Genomic DNA, 8,368 nt, shown 5'->3' with positions numbered 1-8,368 from the left:
TCGATCAGCTGCCTCCTGCACACCCCTTACTGGGGATGTGCCCGCAACCAAGGTAGATGCCCTCGACCAGAATCAAACCTGGGACCCTTCAGTGCACAGGCCGACACTCTATCCACTGAGACAAACCGGTTAGGGCTAAAACAATTGATTTTAAAGAGAGGAAGGAACATAGGAGAGGGGGAGAGAGAGAGAAAGAGAAAGAGAAACGCCGATTTGTTGTTCCACTTATTTATGCATTCATTGGTTGACTCCTGTATGAGCACTGACCAGGGATCAGGAACTTTGGTGCATTGGGACGTTTTCTAACCAACTGAGCTACACCGGCCAAGCTCATTTCCTTTTTTAAAAATACTTTTTTATTGATTTCATAGAGGAAGGGAGAGGGGAGAGAGAGAGAGAGAGAGATAGAAACACCAATGGTGAGAATCATTGATCGGCTGCCTCCTGCGCGCCCCCTACTGGGGATGGAGCGCACAACTTGGGCCTGTGCTTTTTACAGAATCGAACCTGGGACCCTTCAGTCCGCAGGCCGACGCTCTACCCACTGAGCCAAACCAGCTAGGGCTTGTTTCCCTTTTTAATGAGAAAAAATGTTTTGTCTGCTGCCCTAGTCTTGATTTTGCTGCTGAGTTCAATATTGCTTTTGCTGACCCAGATGTTAGAGCAGTTTCTGATTTCACGTTGGAGTGTTCTGCAGCAATCACATCTTCTTTTTACAGCTCTTCAGTTAGGTACCTACAAATAACCGTAGCCTGTAGTAAATACTCAAACACTTGGAAATGCCAGTGACCATTATTGGGAAATTTTCAAGTAACATTAACGTTCATATCTACTAGCAATATTGATAGCACTACACAGAATCATTTGCTGAAATCGCCAATATAGCAGGTTTATTTTGCTTCTAAAATGTGTTATTTTTGTGTGACAATCCTCACAGGATTTGTATAAGTATCCTATAAGTATAAACTTACTAACATTTATTTTCTTTATAAAAATGGCTTACTGTTGGAAGTAGTACAGGCCACAAGCACACACTTATAACTAGTGTTTGTGCTGGTAAACTGACTCTCTGGAAAAAAAAATGTAAAAAAACCCCTGATATGTAACACTTGACAGCTTCTGAAGGGAAGTATAGGTACTTCCGCGGTCAATTCCCGGTTACCTGTGTGATGTCACTGAGAGTCGCAAAGAGATGTGTATGACGGGCTCTCTCCAGCCTGTGTGTCCGCTCCAGCAGCCACAGGAGAGGACACTTAGATGAGGACCACCTAGCCTTAGCAACTCCATATAAGTCTCCATTTAAGAAACATTTAGCCCGGCCAGTGTTGTTCAGTGGTTGAACACCGACCTATGAACCAGGAGGTCATGGTTCAATTCCCAGTTAGGGCACATGCCCGGCTTGTGGGCTCGATCCCAAGTGGGGAGCATGCAGGAGGCAGCCGATCAATGAGTCTCTATCATCATTAATGTTTATATCGCTCTTTCACTCTCCTAATAAAAATATATTAAAAACAAAACCTTTATACATCTGTGAAATCTGAAAATCTCTAACCACGGGCAAGATGGATGAGATGACATCCACTGGTCTCTCTGACGACCTTTCAGAGCTGGAGTTTATGGGAATGGCCACTAGATGTCACTCTTGCATACCTACAGCAGCGGGGTAATTTCATGGTGCAAATTACAGAAACCAGAAATGGGGTTTACTTACTTTACAGTAAATTAAACTTTATTGACAGAGTGTTCTTTTTTCACAGATAGTTTCTGATAAACACTTGTTTTTATTAATGTTGGAAAACAAAATTAATTTTCAAAGTTCTATTCTTAAAATGAGCATGATCACTTTCCTAAATGCTCTCTTTAAATAGGCTCCAATACACTCAGAAACTTACTGTACTTACAACAAAAACTGTTTCTCTCGGACAAGAGCCTCTTGAGCTGATATCTTGATTCATGTGAGCAGAGACCATGGCCTGTCCATCTTCACAGAGCACACAGCATCTGGCGCAATGCCATATTTAATGTAATGATAATCACCTCCATTTATCTAGTGGTTTACACTTTACAAAGCCTTGATAGTTTACTCCCTTTCAAGGGTAGTTCAAGCTTTTCCTTCTTTGTCATAAGCCAAAGTCTAATGTACATTCTTTATAATAAAAGCTTTCTACTTAATTCAATAATGAATGGTTACTGAGCACTAGCGTGTGCTAAGCACTATAGTACAGTGCGCCCTGTGCTGGGTACTGTGTGTGAGCAATGAACACAACGGATGAAGGCCCTTCCCCCAGGGAGTGAACCTTCAGTGGGAGGTAGTCAATAAGCAAACCAATGAAGAGGTGATTTGTCAGGGAGCAATGAGAACTATGGAAAAGGGTAGAGCAGCAGGGGGATGGAGAGCAATGGGAGGGTTCCACCTGAGGCAGGTGAGCAGGTGCCCTTCATGCAGAGACCCGCGTGGTGTGCAGGGGAGCACAGTGTGAGCATCTGGAGGAAGCACATTCCAGGTCTTGTGGCAGAAAGGACCGTGGAGGTTTGACCTCAAGGAAGGAGCTTGGAAGGACATCAGTGTGGCTGGAGGGGAGCAAGGAGGGACACGCGGTGGGAGATGAGGTTGGAGAGTTGGACGGGACACAGATTGTGTGGGAGCTGGGCTTTGCTCCCAAGCGTGACAAGAAGCCATTGGAGGATTCTGAGCTGGCGAGAAACATGCCCTGAGATGGGAAGCATGGCCTGCCAGGAAGCATGGGCACCCACGGAAGGGGGTGCAGCCTGGCTATGCATCGAAGGGGGCAGACGGGACTCCCTGAGGCGTTGGATGTAGAGGGTGAGGAAAGGTAAGGAAGGATGGTGCATAGGTCTTTGGCCTGGGCAACCAGGTGGGGGATGGTGCCCCCATTTCAGGGGTCCTCAAACTACGGCCCGCGGGCCACATGCGGCCCGCCGAAAACATTTATCCGGCCCGCCAGTTGTTTTTGCTGCCGCTGTGTGCATAGGAATTTGTTCATAGTTTTTTTTTAAAACTATAGTCCGGCCCTCCAACAGTCTAAGGGACAGTGAACTGGCCCCCTGTTTAAAAAGTTTGAACTTACACGGTAAAAACTGAGGCTGGGACAGTTGTAAGAGGGGCACTGGCCCACAGAGCTCTATTTGGGACTTGTTAGGTTTGAAGGTTCTATTTTGCGTCCAAGAACAGACAGGTGCTCATTCAAGTCTGGATTTCAGAGGATGGGTAGGTGCTGGCCAGGTTGCTCTGAGACCCTTTCTGGTGAATCTCTGCTACTGGGCAGCTTAGATACAACAGGAGCATTTAACTTACTCCAGTGGCCCCTAGACATTTAGTACCTTCACTGTGTTTCAGCTGAAATGTGTAGTACGTTTTACACCTACCAAAGCCGTCAGACATACGAACAATATGTTTAAAAACATACAAAGCATAATTCTGAGAAGTTAAAGAGTACAATTTTCTGTTAAATTTATTTAACTAATTTAGAAGTTACTTTGCTTCTGAAGGACAGTTGTATCGACTTGCGAGAGACTTCCTTGAGCCCCCGCTGGTGAGAGTGTGGGGGCCCACATCCCTGTTGAACCAGCAATCCCCTTCTGCAAGTCAGTCCTAAGAAAATAATCAAGTGGATCAAGTTTTCTGAGCAAAGAGGTTCATCTCATCATTATTTACAAGAGAGACATTGGAAACAAAGTAACTGCCCACCAATTCATGGCAACTCAGTAATTATGGCATCTTCATGGGATTAAAAATTCACACATTAAAATGACATCAACAAAGGTTTTTTATTAACACGGCAGGGATGGATATGATATAAAATTAAGTGAATCATAGGTATAACTGTACACCTCTAACCTCAGTCACATAAAAGAAAGCTGTGTATAAAAATGACCAAACAGAGGGACTTTACTTCCAACTGTTTAGAGCAGTTAAACCCAGAGGACATAATTCCTTCTAATACTGCTTTGGTTTTGTCCAAACTTCCCACACTGGGCATCTCAAAATAAACCATCATTTGGAGTGAAAGCAACAACAATAAAAAGGGACAATGGAAAGACTAGCCTGGGCCCGGGCATCAGAAGAAGAGGATTTGGGTCCAGAGCCCTGGCTCACCCCTTGAGCACGAGGAACCCCGATCCTTCTCGGAGTCTCAGGTTTCTCGCCTGCAAAGTGTGGAAAGAAGTCCAGCCGCCTCCCTCTGTGAGATAATGAGGAGATCTAGCGTTATGCCCGCAGAGGGGCTGATCTCAGAGCAATTCAAAGTATGGAGCCGGACGTTTCCACTCCAAGGCTCTAGAGACAACATCCTATTTACCCATGAGCGAGCGCAGTTAGGAGCGGAAGGTAGCTGAAGGGGGAGCAGAGTTCACAGGCACACTCGATGAGACAGGTGGAAACTTCAGATTTGGAAATGACTAGCTATTTGGTGATATTAAGAAATTAAAATTTTTATACACGGTAATAGTCTTATGTCGTTGCCTTTTAGATACGAGTGTATCTACGACACATTTTATTGGTGTAATGAGACGGTGTTTGGGATTTGCCTCAAAATAAGGATGGGGTCAGAGAAGTCGATAAAGATGATTGGTCACGAGATGGTCATTGTTGAAGCTGAGTGATAAGTAGGCCATGATTATCCACTAAATGATTTTAGTTTTGTATATGGTTAAAATTATTCATAATTTCCAGGTCAAGTAGCTTGCCTACCTTTTTGTGCTTAGCAAGTGTGGAGTGAGAATTGGAGCCCTGGGCTGTCTTTCTCGAAAGCCTGTGTTCTTTATGAGCCCCTCGTCCTGTTTCTTGCCTGACCACAGCCACCCCAGGCGAGGTGAGGCTAGGCAGGCTCTCCTGGCTCCAAAGTGTTCGGTGCTTCTTCCAGGGCACTTACCACACGTCGAACTGCCCCTACACTGTCCACCTTCTGCTCGTGGCTGTAACTCCCTGGAGGCAGGGCCTTGCTCACGGCACTCACTGCCCTGTTGCTCCAGGCTCAGGCTGTTTGCCTGAGGTATATGGATATGGAGGGACCCTCAGCATGGCCAGGCTACTATATAAAGATGAGTTCCACCCTAGCTGGTTTGGCTCAGTGGCTAGAGCGTCAGCCTGCAGATTGAAGGGTCCCAGGTTCGATTGCAGTCAAGGGCACATGCCCGGGTTACAGCTCGATCCCCAGTAAGGAGTGTGCAGGAGGCAGCCGATCAATGATTCTCATCATTGATGTTTCTATCTTTCTCTCCTTCTCCCTTCCTCTCTGAAAGCAATAAAAATATATTTTTAAAAAAATGAGTTCCCTGGAGGGTTGGTCAGCTGAAAGGCCTCAGGTCAGAAGACACAGGGAGATCTCAGCCCTAAGCCCAAGGGGCTTGCTCTGGGTTGGAGACACGCATGGTGGGAGGGGTATATAGGGGACACTGCGAGAATTAAATTATTTCTATGGGGCTTGACGTTTTAGAGGTAACTGGGTTTTGTCAGTTGTCTTCCAGGCAATAGAAAATGGAAAACAGTGAATGCAAGCCTGAGGTGTTTAATTTTGCCAACAAACGTGCCACCTTGACCCTAGATTGTAATGGGATTCTGTTCGAATTGCGTCATTGTTTTGTCTGCTTGCTGCTTTTGTTTTATGTGGAAAAGCTCCTGAGATTTTTGGCCAAAGGACTGAAATTACAGATAATGCTCCCAGGATGCAAGATAGAGTGGGAGAGTAACTGGGTGTGCTGTAGAGCGTACCCGGCTGAGGGGTTTCTGCAGTATGGAACGTCTCTCAACTGACTTGTGCGATCTTGTTCCTGGGGACTGTGAGGGCTCAGGGACTCACTGAAACCGTCACACTTAATGGGCTGGGTAAAAGTTGTCTGATGGCAATGCTTGCCGTATTTTCTAATGATAATTTTAATTTACTATTATTTTTCTTTTTAACTTTGTAAATTCAAAGATAAAATACATTTAAAAGGAAACCTTGAGTTTGCTATCTGGGGAGACTAAGAGGATAGATTTTTATTCTTTATCTTTAAAAAATGTGTGTTCAATCTAAGATCTGGAAACAGCCCAGGTGCCCATCAGTAGATAAGTGAATAAAAAAGCTGTGGTACATTTATACCATGAACTACTATGCAGCAGTGGGAAAAAAAAGAATCTCTTACCCTTTGAGATAGCATGGAGGGACCTGGAAAGTATCATGCTAAGTGAAACAAGTCAGGGAAAGACAAGCATCACATGATCTCACTCATATGTGGAATCTAATGAACAAAATAAACTGATGAACGGAGTGGATCCAGAGACATGGAAGACTGGAACAGAGTGTGGAATCTTAGGGGGAAGGCAGGGGAGGGTGGATGGGTGGGAGGAGATCAACCAAAGAACTTGTATGCATATATGCATAACGCATGGACACAGCCAATAGGGTGATGAAGGCCTGTGGCGAGGGGCGGGGGCTGGCTGGAGAGGGTCACTGGGGAGAAAAGGAGGACATATATAATACTTTCAACAATAAAGATCTTAAGAAAAAGAACTTAAAAAGATACCATTCTAAAAATAATAACAAAAAATGTATGTTTATTCTTTAAGAATAGAAATTAATTTCTAATACCCTATATTCAGACTTTATTGCTATTTTCCATTTTTATTTATGTTGGTCATTATGAAAGTAACATTTTTTATTTATAAGATTAAATTGTAGTTTTACTGTGATATTTTATATATATATAATATACAAATATATAATATATATATATAACACTTAACATTCTTAAGTGTTCAGTGGCATTAAGTGCACTCACAGTGTTGTACTACCATCGCCACCATCCAGCTCCAGCTCCAGAACTTCTCCCATTTTCCCGAACTGCAACTCCATATCCATTAAACACTAACTCCCCATCCCCCACTCCCAGCCCCTGGCCACCACTGTTCTACTTTCTGTCTCTACGAACTTTAATATTCTAGGTACATCTTATAAGTGGAATCCTACAGTATTTGTCTTATTTGACTGACTTATTTCACTTAGCCTAATGTCTTCAAGTTTCATCCATGCAGTGTGTCAGAATTTTCTTTCTTTTTAAAAATTTTTAGATTCAGCCGAAACCGATTTGGCTCAGTGGATAGAGCGTCGGCCTGCGGACTGAAAGGTCCCAGGTTCGATTCCGGTCAAGGGCATGTACCTGGGTTGCGGGCACATCCCCAGTTGGGGGTGTGCAGGAGGCAGCTGATGGATGTTTCTCTCTCATCGATGTTTCTTAACTCTCTATCTCTCTCCCTTCCTCTCTGTAAAAAATCAATAAAATATATCTTTAAAAAATTTTTTTAGATTCAAAAATATGTCCCACCCCCACCCAGGGATCAAGCCCAAAACCTAGGCAGGTGCCCTGACCAGGAATCAAACCGTGACCTCCTGGTTCATAGGTCCACACTCAACCACTGAGCCATGCCCTCCAGGCAACGATAAATACTTAAAAAAGTATAAGTATGTCCCAAAGTATGTAGACCTACTTATATTAAAAAATATTCATTGTTTATCCGAAACTCAAATTGAATAATTGAATGGGCTCCCCGCGCTGCCCCTCCAAATCTGGCAAGTCAACAGCAAATGCATGGGACTCCGCTTGTGAAGCAGGACTTTTAACCTTCAGACTCCCTGGTTTTCTCTCTTGGAAGATGGTTGAATTTTCTTTATTCAGTCCGCTTATTCTGCATGTCTACCCAATATTATAGCATTATATTAAAAAAATGGATCCGGTTTACATTAGCACCAACAGAATATAAGAGTATTTATTTCCCGCATCAACATCAGATATGATAGCTTTTAATTCTGGCTAGTCACCAGGACAGAAAGTTTGAGACTAGCTGGTTTAGAGTACTTTTTAAATGAGACAAACCTTACTTTTATGATGCTTAGCATCAAAGTTTTATTTATAAAGAATTTTAGATTTTATTCCACATGGTAAAGGATTGTACAGTGAAATGGAATGACTTAAAACACATTCGCTGTTTTTAAATTCCAGCACTGGCTTTCCCAGCTACTTCCAACAAAAGTGATCTTTTCTGTGCATACTCAAGTCAAAACTCAAGAATTTCAAATTAGCAAAAGCCAATATTTACATTTGAAAAGAAAACATTTGAACTCAGAGCCCATTAAGATAAAAAAGTTAACAAACTGAAGATGCCTTGTTAGTCGGTGGCAACATCTAGGTCAGATAACTTACACTGACTTAAAACAGCATTCCCTCTAGCTTTGTGCAATCATATTTTTAATTATTGCAATGAAGATTAAAAACAACAAGAACCCTAGTCTCTTTCATTTACATTTTCAAGAAAAGCTGTTGAAAGAACAAATTTCTGTTCAGTTGTTTTTTCCTTTGCTTATTAAAAAAA

The sequence above is a fragment of the Myotis davidii genome, unplaced genomic scaffold, assembly GCF_000327345.1.
Source record: "Myotis davidii unplaced genomic scaffold, ASM32734v1 scaffold534, whole genome shotgun sequence".
In the NCBI taxonomy this organism is placed as follows: Eukaryota; Metazoa; Chordata; class Mammalia; order Chiroptera; family Vespertilionidae; genus Myotis; species Myotis davidii.
The sequence above is the reverse complement of the archived record's forward strand: the minus strand, read 5'-3'. Positions refer to the sequence as shown.